General features: G+C 55.6%; 1 protein-coding gene across 1 annotated transcript in view; it reads left to right on the top strand.

Annotated features, from left to right (window-relative positions):
• LOC119702962 overlaps positions 1–24417 on the top strand; it is an 84228-nt gene that overhangs the window by 11946 nt on the left and 47865 nt on the right. The window lies entirely within an intron of this gene.

Here is a 24417-nt window from a genome sequence, read left to right as displayed (position 1 = left end):
CCATGAGGCCTCTGAGCGCCAGGCGACGCCGCTCCCTGCGCTTGCTCTGCAGGCAACTTGACATGATCTTCAGGACAGTGTGAGAACATTTACTCAAGTCCAGGCACTGGAGGACCTGAAAGGCACAGGGCAGTGACAGGGGACCTGGCTGGCAGGAGCCCGGAACCGCACAGGGCTGGGCCCAGGCAGCAGCACAGGGCGTGGGCACCGTCCCAGGCAGCTGCAGCTACGAGAGGGCAGAGAGCTGGGAGGCAGCTCAGCCAGGCAGCGCTGGCCACCAGACTCACCTCCACAAGAAATGCCAGGAAGGGAAGATTCAACCGTGGCTTTTCACTGCTGAGCAGCAGGAGAAGGCGGTATGCGGCATGGGAACACATTTGGGTCAAGTCACAGCGCATCTCCCTAGCACGAGGAAAAAAGGCGCTAAGACCCTGAGGTGGGGAGGTTAAACATCTCCAAAGAATGAGGCACAGTGGTTTGGTCTTTCCCCAGCATCCCTGAAAGGGATGCGAGCACTGTGGGAGGAGGCCCCTTCGAGGCACCCTACTCTCTCCAGCATTTTCTCATCTGCTCGGCCCGCCCTCAGTGACGAGGCCCTCTAGCCCAAAGGCACAGGGACTCTGTGGGGCACCCGGACACAGGGCACAAATGCCGGGGGCAGTGGGGATGAGGGGGTCTCACCTGGCCAGCAGACCCACGGCATAGTGCTGGGTGTGAGCACACAGCAGCGTGTCCCAGCTACACTTGCGCTCCATAGACATCACCACATGGTAACACTGCAGTCGGTAGAGCAGAGCCTTCATGGCCTGCACTGCAAACCTGTGTGCAGAGCAAAGGCCAGGTCACACTGGCAGCACTGGCGCTGGCCACAAGGGCTTGGGAAGGACAGGAGGACTGGGACCTGTTGAGCTTGCTGGGAAGGCGGTGTTCCTCCCGGCACGCTGTCCAGAAGTTTTCAACTTCCTCTGGTGGCAACTCCTGTGTGGTGATTACAACTTGGAAAAGCAGAGCCGTAAACAGAGGGTAGAAAGAATGAATCGTTGTCTCGTGGTACTGAGGCACCTGGACAATCACCCAGGCCACCAGAGTTGCCTGCAAAAGAAGCAGCCCAAGACAGCGCTCACTGCCGAGGTGTCCATGGGGCAGGGCCCAAGGGCAGATGCAGGAGGAGCAGCGGGCCTGGTGCCCCCTGAGCCTGGCCCTAGCCCAGGTGTCAGCCCAGTGCCTGAGGCACTGAGAGCACGGAGAACTACTGGAGAGGTGACCGAGGGACGAGCATGTGCCCAGAAACTCACAGCCAGGGCAAAAACGTCCTTGTCGTCCCCATCAGAGGTGCACATTCTGCTCTGAGGCCAATCCTCCATGACATCGACCAGTGTTGGCAGCACTTTCTCTGTTGTTAGTCGTGACGAGCCTATAGTTCTCCACATCATTGCAGCAGCTCTGTGGGATCAGAGCTCTGTGTCAGGGGCGTCTCAGTCACAGTACCATGCCCTGTGCAGCTGTGGGGGCCCAGGTGCCAGAGCCCCAGTGCCCTGAGGGGCAGGGAGGGAGCATTGGCAGCAGGCTCAGGAAACACAGGGGCCCGAGGCTCCTGGACCTCTCTGCCTGTCTGGCAGACCCCACAGCACAGGCTGTGCAGGGCCACGGGCCCTAAAGGCCGGTGAGCCCTGAGCTCTCCAGACACGTGGGCCCCGTACCTGTCACACGTTGGGGCACAGCGCAGGAGGGTCAGCGCCACGTCAGCTGGGTGTTCTTCAGCCAATGTCAGAATGTTACTGCGCAGACGGGCCTCCACAGTGACACAGGACATCAGACTCTGGTGGATGTTCTTTACAATGGCTGGCACCTGGAGGAGGCATGGGGGAGACTTGGAGCACTGTCCAGCGGGTGCAAATTCACCAGCTTTCCCCAAGAAGTGCTTCCCTTCCCACCACACTGTGCTGGCCTCAAAGGCTGAGGCAGCCCAGTGGCCATGGCTTGAGGGGACACACGATCCTGGGAGGCCTCCGGGCCTGGCCCCAGGCTGCTAACCTGCTGCTGAGAGGGAACAGCACTCTCCCCGAAAAAATCCATAGTGGAAGCACAAATCACTGTGGGAGTGGGCATGGTGCCAGTTTTTGTGATGGCCTGAGTCTCTCTGGTCTTGGTGTTTTTGATAGCCACGTCCTCAGTCACTGCCTGGTCTGCCTTTGCCCTGTCCTCATCCATTGCTTCCTCAGAGTCTTGTGAGCGCTCAGCCGAATCTGGGCTGACATCAGGCTCTGCCTGGAGCTCGGTCAGCCCCGAGTCAGGCTGGGCTGGGCCCTCAGCTGCTGCAGTGCCGCTCTTTCTACGTCGAATGCGCAGAAACTTCCGGAACATCTGCAGGAGAACAAAGGACAGGGAAGCAGGGACGCTCCATGGCATGCTGCAGGCATGGTGCTCGGCTGAGCAGGGGCAGCAGGCCCAGCCCAGGGGGGGATGGCTGCAGGTACCTTCAGGGTTTTGCGGAAGCGGCCACGGCCGGGTTCCTGCTCCTGTGTGCGCTGCAGGGCTGCATCTGGCAAAGAGCGAGCGCAGCCAGAGCTGAGGGGCTGCGGGAGAGGCCGGAGAACACAGCCCAGCCCTGCGCTGCCCAGGCAGGGAGAGCCCCGGCATGCCCCAGGGGGATGGAGCACGGCCACTGCGGGGTGTCTGCCCGGCCCCTCTTCTGTCCTGAGCATGGGCATGTCCCCAGGGCATGGGATGGGATGGGATGGGATGGGATGGGATGGGATGGGATGGGATGGGATGGGATGGGATGGGATGACATGGGATGGGATAAGATGGGATGGGGCCAAGCTGACTGCAGCCATCATCCCTGTGGCCCAGCTCTGCCACTCACCATCTTGCAGTGTCTCGATCTGCTCTGGCTCTTCAGGCTGTTGTGCTGGGGCAGCTTCAGGGCTTTCCTTATTTTTCCTCTTGAACACTTGGAACAGGCGGGGAAATCTGCCCGCCATTCCACCACCCAGCTTTGAAGGCACCTTGTAGAGAGATGCCTCAGGTATCACCAAGTCAACAACTGCAGTTGTGCCTTCAAGGCACCTGCAACAGTGAAAGCCTCAGGAAGGCTGCAGGACAGCAAGTCCTGCACTCTGGTCTTGAAGGCTCCTGCCACAATGACAGGAGACTCCTTGGAAAAGATTTCGGTCACAAAGTCCCACAGCCTGGCTGCGGGGTCAGCTGCAGGAACAATGCCTCAGAAAAGCTCCGGGTAGGACACGAAGGAGCGTGCCATGCAGGGGCTCCTCACGGCACCGCTCTGCCCCGTCCTGTCCCGTCGCGTGCTCTGAGCACTGTGGCTGCTCTTGTCACCGCCAGCTTCTATGGCACCACGTGTCACAAAGGGCCCTTGGACACCGGGTTCCGTTCCATTCCATGGTGACCGTGCTGCACCGTGTCAGCAAGGGCCCTTGGACACCGGGTTCCGTTCCATTCCATGGTGACCGTGCTGCACCGTGTCAGCAAGGGCCCTTGCACACACTGCCTCCGGCCCTGGGCCAGCCCCAGCCCACCCAAAGTGGCCCAGGTTGGAAGGAATCCCTGGCCCCAAGTGTCTAAGACAGCCCGACAGGATCTGTAGGAATGGCTCAGAGCAGCAGCAAACGCTGCCCTGCTCTGCGGGCTCAGAGCATTTAAGAATCCTCAATTCAGGAAAACTTTTCTTCCCCAGTGCTCAACTCAAGTACTTCCAAAAATTGCAAACTTCTCAAATTTATAGGGATGGCTTGAGAATGTGAATGGTTTGGAAGTTTGCTCCCATCTCAAAGCAGCACCTCATTTGCGTTAACGTCATTAACTGAGAGTCACTTTACAAAACATAACATTACACAGAGGCAAAAAGAAGGCCATTCGTTGATTTCCAAACAGTTTCCGATGAAGGGATGATAATCTCCTAATTCTCTTAAGGAATAAAAGCTCTCAAAGAATCACAGTCCGCTCAGTGTTACAAGAGGAACCCAAACAAATGAGTCAATGGCAAAAGGGCTAATCCTCCCCCTGCTACAGATATCTAAATGGCCAATAAAGTGCAACTCTCCCCTCTTGTTCCCAGCAGGAGAATCAGGACCACGAACGGAAATAGTCACAGATATTCCTTCTGCCCTCCATAACCAAAACTGTGTCAAACCACAGATGCTGCCTCCAAACTGACTCACATTCCAGCCTAGACCTCTCACCGTCCAGACAACTCCTTCTCCAACACACCCCCCCAACACCAACCCCCCAAACACTCGCACAGAAGCCCTCATCACCCGCCAGGTCCCCCAGCTGTCCCCGTCCCTCTGCAGAGCTTTCCCAGCCTCCAGGAGCCCCCCTGGTTCCCTGTACATGCCGTGGGATGGCCCTCAGGAGGATCTGCTCCAAGGCCTTCCCCGGCAGCAAGCTCAGGCGGCCAGGCCTGTGCTTCCTGGATCATCCTTGCCACCGAGCCTTCCTGTGCACGGCTGTTCCACTGGCACATCTGCCCTCAGCTCAGACTTCTGCACTCAACCAGGGCTGCTGGTGAAGGATCGAGAGCAGCCTGGCAAGCTCTTTCTCCAGCTCCCTCTTTACTCTTGGGGGAGGTAGAGCATGGCACAGGAAAGCAGCTGGTACCACAAGGAGTGGGTGGCATCAGGCAGCTCTGGGGAGGCGCCTCAGGACTGCTGTATCCTGAGTGTTGGAACACCACTGGCCGTCCCCTGTGTGCATCTGCAAAAGCTTCAAATCAGCTGCCTCAGCTGCCAGGGCCTCTCCTGGCCAGCATCCTGGCGTGGATGCAGGACGGCTGCCAGGCACTGCTGGGACCCAGCGGGACAGGACCGGCTGTCTCGTGGCCACGTAGCACCCCTCACACAGCCAGGGCCATCCCGAAAGCAGACAAAGGCTCACGTGTCAGCAGAGAGGAGCAAGGAGCACTGGGCTCCTCTCAGGGTGTCTCAGCTGGGCTCGCTCCTCAGCACGCCCCCATTTGAAGGCCGGCTGATGCCCAGCTGCCAGAAATGCCGACCTGCTTCTCTCCAAGGTGCACAGGGAGAGCCAGTGAGCAGGACACCTTGGGAGGCAAACCTTCCAAGCCTTTTCTGAGGCCAAGCACACAGCAAGATCAGCCAAGACTCTCCACGCTGCCTGGCCCACCCAGCCCAGCTCTGTGCTGGCCCTGGGCCACAGCAGCTCCCACCAAGCAGGAGGCAAATGCCTATTGCCCAGAGTTGAAACACAGCCAAAGGGGAAGATGTGAAAAGCGTGTGTTTGAAAGCCTTTTAATTCACAGCTCCCACAGAGAGCTTTGGGGCTCACAGCTGGACAGAGCTGGGTCTGCTCACACCTCTGTCCAAGGGGGTGACATCCTGCTGCAGGTGCTTGGGTTGGTGTCCGCAGGTCCAGGCAGATGCCAAACCCGCTCTTCACTGCCTTCTCCCTTCCTCTTCCCCTCTGCCAAGTGCAGAGGGCCTCAAGGACTGAAAGGAGCACAGAGAGCCAAAGGGGGACACCTGCACCTGCCCCCCTGGGAGCTCCCTGGGAAGCACTTTCCTTGAGCAGCAAGCCCTTTCCTCCAAAGGTGCTTCCCCAAACGTGTGGCTTTCCTGGGGAACACCAACACACCCTTAAGGAATGCTGGCAAGGCTGAATTACTTCAGGCCCTTTCAGAAAGAACAGGCACTCCAGCTGTAGCTCGCATTCAAACAAGTGTGTTTCCAGGCGGAGGTTCAGACGTGCAGCCCCAGGCCCTGTCCAAACACAAGCTGCCCGCTGCCTCTTCACCTGCCTCAACTCCTGCCTGCGCTGACAGCACCAAAACCAGGCTGCTCCTGGCCACGGACCAGAGCCCTGTTCCTGCAGGACGCTCTTGCCAGCACCTTCCAGGACTCTCTGCTGTGCACACAGTGCTTTCCATGCCCGCTCCCAACAGGCTTTGGGACGCAGAGCACAGCCTAGCTGGCTCTGCCAGCAGCACAGCCCAAACACGGGCGGAGGAAGAAGCAGCAGGGGCTGTTTTGCGGCCATGCCCAAGAGAGACTGGAAGGGTGCCCTCCCTCTGCTCTCCCTTGCTTGCCTTTCTGACTGCCTCTGAGCCTGGCGCTGCCATTCCTCACTTGTGGGCACCAGAACCACACCCGGGATCCCGGCACTGCCTGACAGCGCTCCGGGCACCGGCACGGTCGCGTGTCCGAATCTCGGGCACCGTGCTGCTGCTCCTTCTGCCCTTAAGCACACCCAAAGCTGCCTGTTAAGCCCGGATGGTCTCTGGTTCTGCCCTCTTCCTGATCTACAGGGATGGAGCACTGCTGTGCTTTCAGGAAGCTATTCTTGAAAATTTCCAGCATTCCAAGCTCTTTTGCCCTCCGTGGATGCTTGTCATGGAATATCTCACAGCTGGGTTTTGAGCATACTCAGCTTGGCTCTTCCTAAATTCAAGTGTTACAGGTTCTGAAGGATTCCCATGCACAATTCTGAAACGCTGTTGCGATTGGAACGCCAGTTTTGTTTGATCTGTTGCTGTTGCAAAGAATATGGACTGACCCCTGGAGTGGTGAAAAGCCACTGAGCAGCAGCAGGAGATGGAGCATGCTGTTCCAGTGGGAGGGGCAGGCAGGCCACCCATATTCAGGGCATTCCCTGCATCAAAAGGACTTGCATTTTGTCCTTCCAATCCCTCTACCCCAGTACCAGGCCTGACATCTCCTCCTCTGGAGTGGAGCTTTTCCAGTTATAACGTCATCTCACGCTGGGCCAGCGTATGAGATGAGGCAGCAATGTCTTGTGATACCACCTCCATGCCAACCACAGCTCCATTGTGTATTTTTTCTCTTTCACAGGTTCACTTCCCATCGATTGACCAATGCATTGTTTCTCTAAAGGGTCAAATTCCCACCAGTTGGACCATAAGTTTTCCTGCATTGTCTGTTCTTCATTATCTGGTTGACGTGCACAACAGCGGAGCAAATCTGGCAGGGCCTTAGACACGACTTCAGCCCTGACACCCAGGCTCCTTGTCCCACTGCTGGCCTTCAGTGTGCTCTGCAAGGCCTGGAACTGCACAGTGCTGTGGAACTGCACCTTCAGCACAGGGACCTTTCCAGCCTGAGCTGCCCTCCTTCCTCTGTGTCTGTGCACAAAGCACGGCGTGGGAGGGAATGGCAGCAGGGGCCTGTGTGTCCCAGGGCCCCGGATTTGCACCGCTTCAGCTCCACAGAGATGCAGGCAAAGTGAAGAAGCCAAACTGTTTATTAATGGAAGGTGAAACAAAGGGATCAGCCGGGAGGTAAGAAACGGGCATGGGCAGGGTCTGAGGGCTGGAGGGAAAGAGCTATCTACAGGCAGGGCGAAGGCAGGAGCTATGGGAGGTTCCTTCTGGCTCAGCTGTGCCAATCATCAGCTGTGCCTGGAGCTCCAGTGGCACTGGGAGATGGCATCTTCTTCAGTGTCTGCTGGTCCTGTTCTTAGGTCACTGATGCACTGGATCCTGAAGATGCACCTAATTCTTCAGCTCTTCTGGCAAATTGGGCGTGAATATTCAGGTTACAGTGGGATGGACTAGTGTCTTTCCTTGGGACTTAAATGGCTGGAACAGAGAGGAAGAGAGCCACAATCAGCACCCGCATCTGCAGGAATCCTAGGAGACGCTCCTACCAAGGTGTGCTGGTTTGTGCATCACGGACGTGATGTTTTGGGAGAGGCTGCTGGCAGGTTCCTCCCTATCTGATAGGAAACCAATCAATGGTTGGCTTTGGGAATTGATAATCTGGAAATCTGCCCGTGCCTCTGTGAAAAACACAAGCCAAAAACAAAAGAAACTCGGGAACTTTCTCTTTTCCTTTCTGGCCGACAAAGAGGTAACACGGCTGGCCCGGCTGAGGCCTGGCTGAGGTCAGTGAAGAAGAAGTCAAGTCCCAGATGGGAGGCATGGGGAGATGCCTTTAGTTTTAGGCTGAAATCCTCTTGTAAATATATGGAGAACGACACTTTTTTTCCCCTATACCGCATGAAGATATGGGGAGATGAAAGTGTTTAAATTGTAGGTATTGAGCAAAGACCTCCATGCTAAAGTCAGCAGATGTTTAAGTGACTCCCTGAGAAGTTTGAACAGAGACGGAGAGAAGAGTGATGAAGATCCTGTGCCCCCACGAACAGAAGAAGGTCTCTCTTGCTAGAGATGAAGATGATTTTAGAGATAGATCATAAGAACTTTGCCTTTGAACAGCTCATCTTTACAACAGTACCCCATCAATTGACATGGCACATAAACACAGCTTTGGGAAAAGCTTGTGGAAAATGGGAGCGATTTCCGAATTGTAGATTACGCCAGGTGGCTGCTATTCATGGAAATTGAGAGCCATCAGAGAACTGTTTTCTTGTGGAAAAGTCTCCATACCATTAACAAGAGGGACTTCTCTCCTTAAGTGAACAGAAGAAAGACTATTCTAGAGGTAGCAAACTGACTCAAAATTTGGTTTTGTCTCTACATTGTCAGTGGGAAGGAAAAGGTTGTAGGGGGAGGAGAAGTGTTCTGAAGGTTTTCTTCTGATTCTTATGACTCTTTCTTTTAGTTATGTTAATGAATTTTCCTTCATACCCTCTTAAAGATTTGAGACTGCTTTGCCTTCCTCCTAATTCTCTCTCAAACAGGACATGAGTAAATATATTCTAGTGAGTCAAGTGTTGCTTAACCAGCACTGAACCTACCACACTAAATGGCACTGAAGCTACCACACTAAATGGCACATTGGCAAGGAAATCATGAACTGGCGAACCAAAACCACTACATAAGGGTGCCCCACTCAGCTCTTGCATTGCCCAGAAGAGAGGAATTGCCAAGGGGATTAGCCGCAAGACGCTGGCCATGAATCCACCCCCGCCAGGTGTCCCTGAAACCGCTCTGCGCTCTGCTCGGGCCACGCTTCATCCATACATAGAGCGAAGTCCGCCACAGCCGGGAAAGGGGTTGCAGCTCCACCCGCCAGCCCCGGCTGTCAGCCCGCTGCCCGCACTCACCCTGACTGTGGTCCTGGGGCTCTTCCCTCTTCCACCTCAGGTGCCGCCCGGCCATCCCTGCGAACACAGAGCCTGTCACTGCCCAGCGGCACAGCTCCCTGCCGGCGGCGCTGCCGGCGCTGTGGCCACACGCCCTGCTGGCCCGGCAGGGCTCAGCCCGGGCCCTTGCCGCACGCTGCCGGCCCAGGGCACGGCTGCCAGAGGGCGGCAGCAGCGCCGAGCCCGGCCGGGGCTCCACGGCGCCGGGCCCGGCCGGCGCTGCCGGGGCTGCAGGCGGGGCGGGGAGGGAGCCTGGGCTCGGGGCTCACCCATGATCCTGATGGCCGCCTCTCGCAGGGGTTCGTGTGGGCTCTCCAGGAACCGCAGGGCCCAGTGCATGTGGACGCTCGCTCGGCTCCTGTCCTCTGCCAGCTGCAGAGAGCGGCAGCAGGGGAGGCTTGGCGCGGGCTCAGCCCCCGGGCCGGGCGCTCGCTGCGCGCAGCCCCGGCCTCCCCTGCCCGCGCAGCCCTGAGGCGCGGCCAGCAGCCGCTGGCGCCGGGCTCCGGAGGGGGCAGAGCGCCGGCTGCTGCCCGGGGAGCCGCGGGGCCGCCCCGCAGCGCCGCCGGGCCGGGGCTCCGTGGGCACCCGGCTCGGGCCCGCAGGAGCCTGGAGAAGAGCCCGCGCGGCCTCTGCGTGCAGCAGCGGGCAGCGGCACAGCTGCCAGCCCCGCACGCTGAGCACCGCGCTCAGGGCCTTCTCCACGCTGAGCCTGGGCATTCTCGGCTGTCCTTACCAGGCACTCATCAATTTTTAATGGCTGCTTCGTCTTCAGCGCCTCCTGGAGGTCCGTCTTCTCCAAGAAGCCGGCCGCAAAATACAGCGTTTCCCGAGAAGCCTGGAGAGCAGCAGAGACCCAGAGATGGCCCCAATGCCCAGGGCACAGGACCCACATCCCTGTGCCAAGGCCTGGAGGAGGCTGCAGCTCGTCAGGCACCAGGGCAGGAGGCAGCCGAGCCCCCTCGCAGAGATGCACCAGCATCACACAGAACCTCACCTCTGCCACGCGCTGGTTCTCCTCATGGCAGTACAAGAAGAGTGGGAGCAGGCTCTGGCTCACAATTCTCTTCAGGGGCTTTTTACCCTCCTCCACTACCAACTCCATCACCTTACGGAAAAGTTGAATGGAGAGCAGCTGCAGATTGCTGTGGTCCTGGAGGAAAGAAGGAGGAAAAGACCTAAGCATCAAATATCCAGTACTCCTGGGAGAAGGCATAAAAATCCAGAGAGCACAAAATTTCTGGTCAGCAGCAAGTGCCCATGGCTGGGGCCACAGAGCCTTACATTGTCAAAGAGCGGCAGGAGTGCCACAGCTAGCTTTGGGGCAGAAGTGCTGGAGATCACAAGGTGTTTTTTCTCGAGCATCTTCATGAACAGAGAGAGGGACAAGCTGACCACCTCTTCATCTGCATCACCCAGCAGCTTCAGAAGGCTTCGAGACACGCTGCGTATAGGTCTGGCCTGTGTGGAGCACAAGGCTGTGCTGGGAAGCCATGGACGGCTGCAGCGCCAGCAGCGCCCTGGCACTGCAAGCCCAGCCTGCTGCTGCAGGGCCCACAGGCCAAAGGCCTGTCCCAAAGCACGGGGGCAGGTGAGGCAGGAGCGCTGGGAGCAGCTGCCTCAGCTCCTGCAGCCCTGCCAGCCCAAGGGGCTGCTTTGCCCAGCGCAGCTTCAGCCGCTGCCCCCTTCTCACCATCGAGGGATCCTTGCTGAGCACCACGAGGCCTCTGAGCGCCAGGCGACGCCGCTCCCTGCGCTTGCTCTGCAGGCAACTTGACATGATCTTCAGGACAGTGTGAGAACATTTACTCAAGTCCAGGCACTGGAGGACCTGAAAGGTACAGGGCAGTGACAGGGGACCTGGCTGGCAGGAGCCCGGAACCGCACAGGGCTGGGCCCAGGCAGCAGCACAGGGCGTGGGCACCGACCCAGGCAGCTGCAGCTACGAGAGGGCAGAGAGCTGGGAGGCAGCTCAGCCAGGCAGCGCTGGCCACCAGACTCACCTCCACAAGGAATGCCAGGAAGGGAAGATTCGACCGTGGCTTTTCACTGCTGAGCAGCAGGAGAAGGCGGTATGCGGCATGGGAACACATTTGGGTCAAGTCACAGCGCATCTCCCTAGCACGAGGAAAAAAGGCGCTAAGACCCTGAGGTGGGGAGGTTAAACATCTCCAAAGAATGAGGCACAGTGGTTTGGTCTTTCCCCAGCATCCCTGAAAGGGATGTGAGCACTGTGGGAGGAGGCCCCTTCGAGGCACCCTACCCTCTCCAGCATTTTCTCATCTGCTCGGCCCGCCCTCAGTGACGAGGCCCTCTAGCCCAAAGGCACAGGGACTCTGTGGGGCACCCGGACACAGGGCACAAATGCCGGGGGCAGTGGGGATGAGGGGGTCTCACCTGGCCAGCAGACCCACGGCATAGTGCTGGGTGTGAGCACACAGCAGCGTGTCCCAGCTACACTTGCGCTCCATAGACATCACCACATGGTAACACTGCAGTCGGTAGAGCAGAGCCTTCATGGCCTGCACTGCAAACCTGTGTGCAGAGCAAAGGCCAGGTCACACTGGCAGCACTGGCGCTGGCCACAAGGGCTTGGGAAGGACAGGAGGACTGGGACCTGTTGAGCTTGCTGGGAAGGCGGTGTTCCTCCCGGCACGCTGTCCAGAAGTTTTCAACATCCTCTGGTGGCAACTCCTGTGTGGTGATTACAACTTGGAAAAGCAGAGCCGTAAACAGAGGGTAGAAAGAATGAATCGTTGTCTCGTGGTACTGAGGCACCTGGACAATCACCCAGGCCACCAGAGTTGCCTGCAAAAGAAGCAGCCCAAGACAGCGCTCAGTGCCGAGGTGTCCATGGGGCAGGGCCCGAGGGCAGATGCAGGAGGAGCAGCGGGCCTGGTGCCCCCTGAGCCTGGCCCTAGCCCAGGTGTCAGTCCAGTGCCTGAGGCACTGAGAGCACGGGGAACTACTGGAGAGGTGACCGAGGGACGAGCATGTGCCCAGAAACTCACAGCCAGGGCAAAAACGTCCTTGTTGTCCCCATCAGAGGTGCACATTCTGCTCCGAGGCCAATCCTCCATGACATCGACCAGTGTTGGCAGCACTTTCTCTGTTGTTAGTCGTGACGAGCCTATGGTTCTCCACATCATTGCAGCAGCTCTGTGGGATCAGAGCTCTGTGTCAGGGGCGTCTCAGTCACAGTACCATGCCCTGTGCAGCTGTGGGGGCCCAGGTGCCAGAGCCCCAGTGCCCTGAGGGGCAGGGAGGGAGCATTGGCAGCAGGCTCAGGAAACACAGGGGCCCGAGGCTCCTGGACCTCTCTGCCTGTCTGGCAGACCCCACAGCACAGGCTGTGCAGGGCCACGGGCCCTAAAGGCCGCTGAGCCCTGAGCTCTCCAGGCACGTGGGCCCCGTACCTGTCACACGTTGGGGCACAGCGCAGGAGGGTCAGCACCACGTCAGCTGGGTGTTCTTCAGCCAATCTCAGAATGTTACTGCGCAGACGGGCCTCCACAGTGACACAGGACATCAGACTCTGGTGGATGTTCTTTACAATGGCTGGCACCTGGAGGAGGCATGGGGAAGACTTGGAGCACTGTCCAGCGGGTGAAAATTCACCAGCTTCCCCCAAGAAGTGCTTCCCTTCCCACCACACTGTGCTGGGCTCAAAGGCTGATGCAGCCAAGTGGCCATGGCTTGAGGGGACACACGATCCTGGGAGGCCTCTGGGCCTGGCCCCAGGCTGCTAACCTGCTGCTGAGAGGGAACAGCACTCTCCCCGAAAAAATCCATAGTGGAAGCACAAATCACTGTGGGAGTGGGCATGGTGCCAGTTTTTGTGATGGCCTGAGTCTCTCTGGTCTTGGTGTTTTTGATAGCCATGTCCTCAGTCACTGCCTGGTCTGCCTTTGCCCTGTCCTCATTCATTGCTTCCTCAGAGTCTTGTGAGCGCTCAGCCGAATCTGGGCTGACATCAGGCTCTGCCTGGAGCTCGGTCAGCCCCGAGTCAGGCTGGGCTGGGCCCTCAGCTGCTGCAGTGCCGCTCTTTCTACGTGGAATGCGCAGAAACTTCGGGAACATCTGCAGGAGAACAAAGGACAGGGAAGCAGGGACGCTCCATGGCATGCTGCAGGCATGGTGCTCAGCTGAGCAGGGGCAGCAGGCCCAGCCCAGGGGGGGATGGCTGCAGGTACCTTCAGGGTTTTGCAGAAGCGGCCACGGCCGGGTTCCTGCTCCTGTGTGCGCTGCAGGGCTGCATCTGGCAAAGAGCGAGCGCAGCCAGAGCTGAGGGGCTGCGGGAGAGGCCGGAGAACACAGCCCAGCCCTGCGCTGCCCAGGCAGGGAGAGCCCCGGCATGCCCCAGGGGGATGGAGCATGGCCACTGCGGGGTGTCTGCCCGGCCCCTCTTGTGTCCTGAGCATGGGCATGTCCCCAGGGCATGGGATGGGATGGGATGGGATGGGATGGGATGGGATGGGATGGGATGGGATGGGATGGGATGGGATGGGATGGGATGGGATGAGATGGATGGGATGGGATGGGATGGGATGGGATGGGATGGGATGGGATGGGATGGGATGGGATGGGATGGGATGGGATGGGATGGGATGGGATGGGATGGGATGGGATAAGATGGGATGGGATAAGATGGGATGGCGCCAAGCTGACTGCAGCCATCATCCCTGTGGCCCAGCTCTGCCACTCACCATCTTGCAGTGTCTCGATCTGCTCTGGCTCTTCAGGCTGTTGTGCTGGGGCAGCTTCAGGGCTTTCCTTATTTTTCCTCTTGAACACTTGGAACAGGCGGGGAAATCTGCCCGCCATTCCACCACCCAGCTTTGAAGGCACCTTGTAGAGAGATGCCTCAGGTATCACCAAGTCAACAATTGCAGTTGTGCCTTCAAGGCACCTGCAACAGTGAAAGCCTCAGGAAGGCTGCAGGACAGCAAGTCCTGCACTCTGGTCTTGAAGGCTCCTGTCACAATGACAGGAGACTCCTTGGAAAAGATTTGGGTCACAAAGTCCCACAGCCTGGCCGCGAGGTCAGCTGCAGGAACAATGCCTCAGAAAAGCTCCGGGTAGGACACGAAGGAGCGTGCCGTGCAGGGGCTCCTCACGGCACCACTCTGCCTCGTCCTGTCCCGTCACTGTGCTCCGAGCACTGTGTCTGCTCTTGTCACCGCCAGCTTCTATGGCACCACGTGTCACAAAGGGCCCTTGGACACCGGGTTCCGTTCCATTCCATGGTGACCGTGCTGCACCGTGTCAGCAAGTGCCCTTGCACACACTGCCTCCGGCCCTGGGCCAGCCCCAGCCCACCCAAAGTGTCCCCGGTTGGAAGGAATCCCTGGCCCCAAGTGTCTAAGACAGCCCGACAGGATCTGTAGGAAGGGCTCCGAGCAGCAGCAAATGCTGCCCTGCTCTGCGGGCTCAGAGCATTTAAGAATCCTCAATTCAGGAAAGCTTTTCTTCCCCAGTGCTCAACTCAAGTACTTCCAAAAATTTGCAAACTTCTCAAATTTATAGGGATGGCTTGAGAATGTGAACGGTTTGGAAGTTTGCTCCCATCTCAAAGCAGCACCTCATTTGCCCTAACATCATCCACTGGAAGTCACTGTACAGGACGTACCACTACAAAGAGGCAAAAAGAAGGCCATTCCTTGGTTTGCAAATGGATCTCGATGAAAGGATGATAATCTCCTAATTCTCTTAAGGAATAAAAGCTCTCAAAGAATCACAGTCCGCTCAGTGTTACAAGAGGAACCCAAACAAATGAGTCGATGGCAAAAGGGCTAATCCTCCCCCTGCTACAGATATCTAAATGGCCAATAAAGTGCAGCTCTCCCCTCTTGTTCCCGGCAGGAGAATCAGGACCACGAAGGGAAATAATCACAGATATTCCTTCTGCCCTCCATAACCAAAACTGTGCCAAACCACAGATGCTGCCTCTAAACTGACTCAAATTCTAGCCTAGACCTCTCACCTTCCAGACAACTCCTTCTCCAACACACCCCCAACACCAACCCTCCAAACACTCACACAGAAGCCCTCCACACCCGCCAGGTCCCCCGGCTGTCCCCGTCGCTCCGCAGAGCTTTCCCAGCCTCCAGCAGCCCCCCTGGTTCCCTGCACGTGCCGTGGGATGGCCCTCAGGAGGATCTGCTCCAAGGCCTTCCCTGGCAGAAAGCTCAGGTGGCCAGGCCTGTGCTTCCTGGATCATCCTTGCCACCCAGCCTTCCTGTGCACGGCTGTTCCACTGGCACATCTGCCCTCAGCTCGGACTTCTGCACTCAACCAGGGCTGCTGGTGAAGGATCGAGAGCAGCCTGGCAAGCTCTTTCTCCAGCTCCCTCTTTACTCTTGGGGGAGGTAGAACATTGCACAGGAAAGCAGCTGGTGCCACAAAGAATGGGTGGCATCAGGCATCTCTGGGGAGGCGCCTCAGGACTGCTGTATCCTGAGTGTTGGAACAGCACTGGCCGTCCCCTGTGCGTATCTGCAAAAGCTTCAAATCAGCTGCCTCAGCTGCCAGGGCCTCTCCTGGCCAGCATCCTGGCGTGGATGCAGGACGGCTGCCAGGCACTGCTGGGACCCAGCGGGACAGGACCGGCTGTCTCGTGTCCACGTAGCACCCCTCACACAGCCAGGGCCATCCCCAAAGCAGACAAAGGCTCACGTGTCAGCAGAGAGGAGCAAGGAGCACTGGGCTCCTCTCAGGGTGTCTCAGCGGGGCTCGCTCCTCAGCACGCCCCCATTTGAAGGCCGGCTGATGCCCAGCTGCCAGAAATGCCGACCTGCTTCTCTCCAAGGTGCACAGGGAGAGCCAGGGAGCAGGACGCCTTGGGAGGCAAACCTTCCAAGCATTTTCTGAGGCCAGGCACACACCAAGATCAGCCAAGACTCTCCACGCTGCCTGGAGAGAGAGACCAAAGGGGGACACTTGCACCTTCCTCACTGGGAGCTCCCTGGGAAGCGCTTTCCTTGAGAAGCAAGCCCTTTCCTCCAAAGGTGCTTCCCTAAATGTGCGGCTTTCCTGGGGAACACCAACACAGCCTTAAGGAACCCTGGCAAGGGTGAATTACTTGAAGACCCTTCAGGACAGGCACTCCAGCTCTAGCTCGTATTCAAACAAGTGTGTTTCCAGGGGGAGGTTCAGACGTGCAGCCCCAGGCCCTGTCCAAACACAAGCTGCCCGCTGCCTCTTCACCTGCCTCAACTCCTGCCTGCGCTGACGGCACCAAAACCAGGCTGCTCCCGGCCAGTGACCAGAGCCCTGTTCCCGCAGGACGCTCTTGCCAGCACCTTCCAGGACTCTCTGCTGTGCACACAGCGCTTTCCATGCCCGCTCCCAACAGGCTTTGGGACGCAGAGCACAGCCTGGCTGGCTCTGCCAGCAGCACAGCCCAAACACGGGCGGAGGAAGAAGCAGCAGGGGCTGTTTTGCGGCCATGCCCAAGAGAGACTGGAAGGGTGCCCTCCCTCTGCTCTCCCTTGCTTGCCTTTCTGACTGGCTCTGAGCCTGGCGCTGCCATTCCTCACTTGTGGGCACCAGAACCACACCCGGGATCCCAGCACTGCCTGACAGCGCTCCGGCAGGGTTGCAGTGAGGGTGATTGTATGAAACCTTGGGTCCCCTGACTCTGGGTGAACGTGGTGCAAAACAGGGGAGAAGCAGAGGGAACAATGGAGTGCCTGACAAGGAAATTACTTTTAACTGGAAATAAAAATGGGAACTATATTCAGGAACAGAACACAATATCGGGACAAGCTCCAAAGACCAGAAACAAGGGAGAGGTAACAATATGTAGTCTTGGAGGTGGAACATTCTAGAAACAATACCATATACGGAACACATGTAACCAATAGGGGCGTAGAACTTGGACTAATTAACATAACTACTCCAAAGGCTCTTGGGAGGAGATGTCAGGCTTGCCGTGGTTTAGGTGAATCTTTCCCAGAGCTCGGAGATCAGGCTTGGTTCATTAGGTTTGAAGTCCAGCTGACTCTATGTCTTAGTTGGGTTAACTCACACATCTTCCTCTTTCCTTTTAAAGGTAGAAATAAAAGTGAGGGAATCTTGTAGAACTCCACAGAGACTGCATTTCTTGCAGTGTTAGGAGAAAAAATGCAACTTTATGGTCTCAGTTTTCATTGGAACACTTCTTAGGCAGATCCTTTGTTAATCACACAGTGGGTTTTTCTTCCCTATAGGTCGCCAAAAACAATTTTTTCAACCATGGAGATGACAGCTGAAATCATAATTAGAGCCAGAACAAGACTGCTAACTATGGCAGGCCAAGATTTTGTGATTACCTGCTGTGTTCCCAATGTGAAAGCGTTGTTATCTTATTGCAAGAGTCCCAGACCTTCTCGGTCATTTCTCATGGGTAGTTCCTCTCAACACTGCTCCTTCTTCTTCAAGGCCCAGACAGCAACTGACTGACTCCAGGTCCCACTTCTCCCTGTCTTATAGGACTGTTCTTCCTTTTTGGTTACAGCTGTGAGTCGAGCCTGTTCCTGATCTTGGATAATTGGCCTGGCTGCAACTCTCTGGGCGTAAAGCTGCTTTTTACACATTTCTTATACTCTATTCCCACTACAATTAACTGTTTACCTGTGAAAAGGGTTGATTTGGCTTTGCAAAATTCAGAAGACTTGCAAATTGCATTGTTAAATTATTCAGGTTTGTTCTATTTATTACCCAGGCCACAAATTGCAAAATTTTTAGAGAGAAATCCATGCTTAGTGAAGAGCCTTTAAGTGCTATAACTCCCTTCCCTGATGGAGCAGGGACAACACACACATCAGTGTGGCAAAATCAAACAACCAAAACATGGGAGTCAGATGTTCAGACAATAGAGGGCTCTCCTCAGGTTGTTGAACTGGCTGCAGTAGTTAGGGCGTTTCAGCTCTTTGCAGAACTTTTTAGTGGATTTACAGATTCCTCTTAGGTTGCTAGTATTGGTAAGAGAATAGAAGTGTTAAAGGATGTTACAAATGTTATCGTTATCGCTGGCTTTCATGTCTTTATACGGTTTTGCAACTCAGAACTAACCAATATTTTGTCTCTCCTATCAGGGCTCATTCCTCGTTTCCAGGATTCACGGCGGAAGGAAATGCGAGAGCAGACAAACTGACAATGGTTATTTCAAACACTTTGCCAAACATTTTAAAGAAGCAAAACCGAGTCATGCTTTTTTCCATCAAAATTCCTAAGCACAAGCACTTGTGCCAATGTTTCACACAAGCACAATCAGCACAGATCAAAACCGCACCTTTTGGCAGCTGCAAAGGCACGAGAGGCACGGACATCAGCAATTTTCAGTCCTCCCATTTACCTTCCAAATTCTCATGGAATAATGGCATTCCAGGCGTCAGGAATTTTAATGCTCCAGCTGCTCTCCCAAATTCCCATGGAATAATGGCTTTCCAGCCATGAGGAATTTTGAATCCTCCAGCTCTCCTCCGAAATTTCCATGCAATAACAGGATTCTGGACATTGGGGATTTCAAATCCTCCAGCTCCCCTCCCAAATTCTCATGCAATAATGGCATTCCATGTGTTAGGAATTTCAAATTCTCCCATTCCCCTCTCAAATTCCCAAGGACTAATGGCATTCAGGCCATTGGGAATTCAGAATCTTCCAGTTCCCTTCCTAAATTCCCAATAAATTCCCATGGAATAATGGCATTCCAGCCAGGGGAATTTGGAATCCTCCAATTCCTTACCCATATTCCTACCAAATACCCAAGGAATAATGGAATTCCCGGCATGGGGAATTTAGAATCCTCCAGTTCCTCTCACAAATTCCCAAGGGGTTCCCATGGAATAACAGCATTCCAGGCATTGGGAATTTCAAATCTTCCAGCTCCTCTCACAAATTTCCATGGAAAAACAGCATTCTGGGCATTGGGAATTTAGAATCCTTCAGGCCTCCTCGCAAATTTCTACTATATTCCCATTGAATAATGGTATTCCAGGCTTCGGGAATTTTGAATCCTCCAGTTTCCCTCCCAAATTCCCATGGAATAATGGCATTCCAGGAGTTAGGAATTTTGACTGCTCCAGTTCCCCTCCCAAATGCCCACAGAATAATGGCATTGCAGGTGTTGGGAATTTTGAATCTTCCAGCTCCTCTCCCAAATTCCCACCAAATTCCCATGGAATAACAGCATTCTGGGCATCAGGAAGTTGGAATTCTCCAGCTCCAGTCTCATATTCCCACCAAAACTGGAAAATGGAATGACTGCATTCCGGGCACCAGGAATTTCAAATCTTCCAGCTCCCCTCCCAAATTCCCATAGAATAATTGCCTTCTAGGTGTTGGGAATTTTGACTCCTGCAGCTCGTCCCAAATTCCCATGGAATAATGGCTTCCAGGGCATAGGGAATTTGGAATCCTTCAGTTCCCCTCCCAAATTCCCAATGAATAAGGGCATTCTGGGTGTCGAGAATTTAGAATGCTCCAGTCCTCCTCCCAAATTCCCACCAAAACTATGGAATAATTGCATTCTGGGCATCGACAATTTTGAATGCTTCAGCTCCCTTCCCAAATTCCCAACGAATTCCCATGGAATACTGGCATTCTGGACATTGGGAATTTTGAATCCTGCATTTCCCCTCCCAAATTCCCAGGGAATGACAGCATTCTGGGCATTGGGAATTTAGAATCCTTCAGCTCCCCTCCCAAATTCCCATCAAATTCCGTGGAATGGGAAATGTCCAGCAAATTCCCATGGATTTCTCACCCTGGTGTGCTCTTGCTACTATGAATCCAGAAAAGGTATCAATAGAAACATGGACATATTTAAAAGTCCCAAAGCTCGACATGTGTGTTAAATCTGCTTGCCAGATGTCGTTAGGTTTCAACCCTTGTGGCTTTGTACCTGACATTTGTGGCAAACAAAGAGTCTGCTGACACTGTGAGCAAGGATTCACTACACCCCATGCTTGTGGCAAAGTCAGATTGAATTGTTTTCCCAGTGTTTGGGCGTTTTGATGGTAGAAATTATGAGAAAATTTGGCTTGCCCTAACTTTTGTGGTATAGTGACTGTCACGGCGAGGGCATCCACTCCAGGTCCAGGCAGAGTGGTGTGTGCTCTAAAGTGCAGGATTTGTGAGAGCTGTGAAGTAAAAATTTGTAGAGAGTGGTTAGGAACAGAAAAAGAACTGTTAGAGACTTCCTTCAGGAATGAGTGCTGAATTCTCTCAATGGTTCCTGTAACATAAAGACAATCACAAACAATGTTAATAGATTCCTGTGAGAAAAGGCAAAATGCTTCCAGCACAGCCACCAGATTCACTAGCTGGGTAGATTCTGCTGGAAAGGTTATAGAATGTTTCCACTGTCCCTTATCATTTCTCCAAAGGGCCACAGCTTTATGCGTCTTTCCTGATCCGTCAGTGATAACAATTTTTGCATCAGGGATTGGAGTTTTCTTTTAAAGTCGCTGTTGTTGAAAGGGGAAATCCCTGAAGGATTGTAGCAGGGCATGCTGAGGCATCGTGTGAAAACATTGTCCAGTATAGTCTGCAAGAGCATTTTGAAATGACAGTGAATCCCTGAACGGATTCCCTAATTCTGCTGCAGTAATGAGGAGATGTATTGCTGCTGGGTCATATCCTGTCAGGCTCTGGCCTTGGAGTCGTCCCATCAACAGCAGCTGAAAAAGCATCTCAGGTTGAATGGTTATGGTTTTGAAAAGGTGTGTGGCAGAAAAACCCACTCTACTAACCAGAGAGGATGTTCCTGTACATCACATTGACCCAGAAGAGCACAGAGTTGGAGAGATTGCAGAATCATGAACAGTTGCAAAGGCAAATCTGGGTTTCGACGTGTGCCAAAGAAGTGGCTGATTTTATCACTTACAGTCTCTAAAGCCTTTTGGGCAATTTTTGTCAACTGCCATGGGAAGGGAGATCTGGGTTTCATTTGAACAGTTGAAAGAAGGGGGATAATTCCTTTGTGGTGATTCCCAATCAAGCGAGGATCTAATTAATAGTGCCTAACAACTTTCCAAACCATTCAATGTGTGCATATTGGTTCTTAGGGTCACCAGCTGTGGGGTGACTGTTGTCTCCAATAATTTGAAACCCAGATATTTCCAGGGAGGTTCAGCCTGGATTTTTTCTGTGGCTATGCACAAGCCTCCGCTGCCAAGCATGACATTTAAAGCAGCAAGAGAGTCGCCCAATAATGGAGAATCGTCAGAAGCAATTAAAATGCTGTCCATGTAGTGATACATGGAAACAGAGAGCTATTTTTGCCTTACTGGTTGTATCGCCAAGTGAACGACGAACTGAACAATAACAAGACTGCTCATCATAGCCTGGGGTAGCACAACCCAGCGATACCCATGGGGGTCTCATGAGAGACAGAAGGCAAAGAAAAGGCAAATTTAGGTGCATTATCAAGACACAAAGGAATTGTGAAAAAGCAGACTTTAAAGTGAATTATCACTAATTGCTGGAGCAGGACAGCATTTGCTGATGGTCTGAGCCATTCCTACAGATCCTGTCGGGCTGTCTTAGACACTTGGGGCCCCTTTGCGTGGGCCAGGGGCGGCCCCAGGGCCAGGGGCAGTGTGTGCAAGGGCCCTTTGTGACACGGTGCAGCGCGGTCACCTTGGCATGGAAGGGAATCAGCTGTCCAAGGGCCCTTTGTGACACGTGGTGACATAGGAGCTGGTGGTGACAAGAGCATGCCACTGTGCTCGGAGCACGCGACGGGACAGGACGGGACAGAGCGGTGCCGTGAGGAGCCCCCGCACAGCGCGCTCGTTCGTGTCCTACCCGGAGCTTTTCCGAGGCATTGTTACTCCTACAGGTGACCTCGCGGCCAGGCTGTGGGACTTGGTGTCCCCTGGCCTTCCCGAGGCTTCTCTTTTGCAGGTGTCTGCGAGGCCAGACTGCGGGACTTGGTGACTCGGAGCTTTTCCGAGACATCTCCCATCCCTGCAGCCGCTGCCCTCGAGGCAAATCCATGGGATCTGGTAACCACAATTGTTTATGAGGAGTCTCCTGTCCTTGTGACGGGAGCCCCCAAGACCAGAGTGCAGGACCTTGAGTCCTCCACCCTTCCCGAGGCTTCTCTGTCTCACGTGCCTTCAAGGCACAACTGCATGACTTGTTGACTTGCAGTCGTCCTGACACATCTCTCTTTAAGATGCCCTCAAGGCCAGACTCTGGCATGGCGGGCAGATTTCTCCGCCTGTTCAAAGTGTTCAGGGGGAAAAACAGGAAAGACCATGGAGCCGCCCAAACACAACAGCCTGAAGAGCCAGAGCAGATCCAGACACTGCAAGATGGTGAGTGGCAGAGCTGGGCCACAGGGATGATGGCTGCAGTCAGCTTGGCCCCATCCCATCCCATCCCATCCCATCCCATCCCATCCCATCCCATCCCATCCCATCCCATCCCATCCCATCCCATCCCATCCCATGCCCTGGGGACATGCCCATGCTCAGGACAGAAGAGGGGCCGGGCAGACACCCCGCAGTGGCCGTGCTCCATCCCCCTGGGGCATGCCGGGGCTCTCCCTGCCTGGGGAGCGCAGGGCTGGGCTGTGTTCTCCGGCCTCTCCCGCAGCCCCTCAGCTCTGGCTGCGCTCGCTCTTTGCCAGATGCAGCCCTGCAGCGCACACAGGAGCAGGAACCCGGCCGTGGCCGCTTCCGCAAAACCCTGAAGGTACCTGCAGCCATCCCCCCCTGGGCTGGGCCTGCTGCCCCTGCTCAGCCGAGCACCATGCCTGCAGCATGCCATGGAGCGTCCCTGCTTCCCTGTCCTTTGTTCTCCTGCAGATGTTCCCGAAGTTTCTGCGCATTCCACGTAGAAAGAGCGGCACTGCAGCAGCTGAGGGCCCAGCCCAGCCTGACTCGGGGCTGACCGAGCTCCAGGCAGAGCCTGATGTCAGCCCAGACTTGACTGAGTGCTCAGAAGACTCTGAGGCTGAAATGAATGAGGACAGGGCGAAGGAGGACAAGGCAGTGACTGAGGACGTGGCCATCACAAACACCGACAGTGGAGAGACTGAGGCCATCTCAAATACTGACACCACGCCCACTCCCACTATCAGCCAGGAACTCATACCGGACTATTTCAAGGAACCTGGTGTTTCCTCTCAGCAGCAGGTTAGCAGCCTAGGGCCAGGCCTGGAGGCCTCCCAGGTTCGTGTGTCCCCTCAAGCCATGGCCCCTGGGCCACCTCAGCCTTTGAGGCCAGCAGAGTGTGGCAGCAAGGGAAGCGCTGCTTGGGGAAAACTGGTGAAATTGCACCCACTAGACAGTGCTCCAAGTGTCCCCCATTCCTCCTCCAGGTGCCGGCCATTGTAAGGAACATCCACCAGAGGCTGGTGTCCCAAGCCACTCTGGATGCCAGGCTGCAAATTGACATTGTGAGGCTGGCTGAAGAACACCCAGCTGACGTGGTGCTGACCCTCCTGCGCTGTGCCCCAACGTGTTACAGGTACGGGGCCCACGTGTCTGGAGAGCTCAGGGCTCACCGGCCTTTAGGGCCCGTGGCCCTGCACAGCCTGTGCTGTGGGGTCTGCCAGACAGGCAGAGAGGTCCAGGAGCCTCAGGCCCCTGTGTTTCCTGAGCCTGCTGCCAATGCTCCCTCCCTGCCCCTCAGGGCACTGGGGCTCTGGCACCTGGGCCCCCACAGCTGCACAGGGCATGGTACTGTGACTGAGACGCCCCTGACACAGAGCTCTGATCCCACAGAGCTGCTGCAATGATGTGGAGAACCATAGGATCAGTGGGATCAGCAGTGGAGAAAGTGCTGCCAACACTGCTCTGCGTGATGGAGGATTGGCCTCTGCACAGCGCATGCACCTCTGATGGGGACAACAGGGACGTTTCTGCCCTGGCTGTGAGTTTCTGGGCTGATGCTGAGCCCCGGTTTCCCTGCTAGCTGCTCTCTTTCCTCTCTCTGCTTCAGGCACTGGGCTGAAACCTGGCTAGGGCCAGGCTCAGGGGGCACCAGGCCCGCTGCTCCTCCTGCATCTGCCCTTGGGCCCTGCCCCATGGACACCTCGGCACTGAGCGCTGTCTTGGGCTGCTTCTTTTGCAGGCAACCCTGGTGATCTGGGTGATTGTCCAGGTGCCTGAGTGCCACGAGGCCATGATCCTGTATTCCTCCCGCCTGTTTGTGGCTCTGCTCTCCCAAGTTGTCATCACCACACACAAGATGCCACCAGAGGAAGCCAGTAACTTCTGGACAGCGTGCCGGGAGGAACACCGCCTTCCCAGCAAGCTCAACAGGTCCCAGTCCTCCTGTCCTTCCCAAGCCCTTGTGGCCAGCGCCAGTGCTGCCAGTGTGACCTGGGCTTTGCTCTGCACACAGGTTTGCAGTGCAGGCCATGAAGGCTCTGCTCTGCCGACT

The sequence above is a fragment of the Motacilla alba genome, chromosome 7, assembly GCF_015832195.1.
Source record: "Motacilla alba alba isolate MOTALB_02 chromosome 7, Motacilla_alba_V1.0_pri, whole genome shotgun sequence".
NCBI classification, from domain to species: domain Eukaryota; kingdom Metazoa; phylum Chordata; class Aves; order Passeriformes; family Motacillidae; genus Motacilla; species Motacilla alba.
This window is presented reverse-complemented; position numbering and strand designations above follow the sequence as displayed.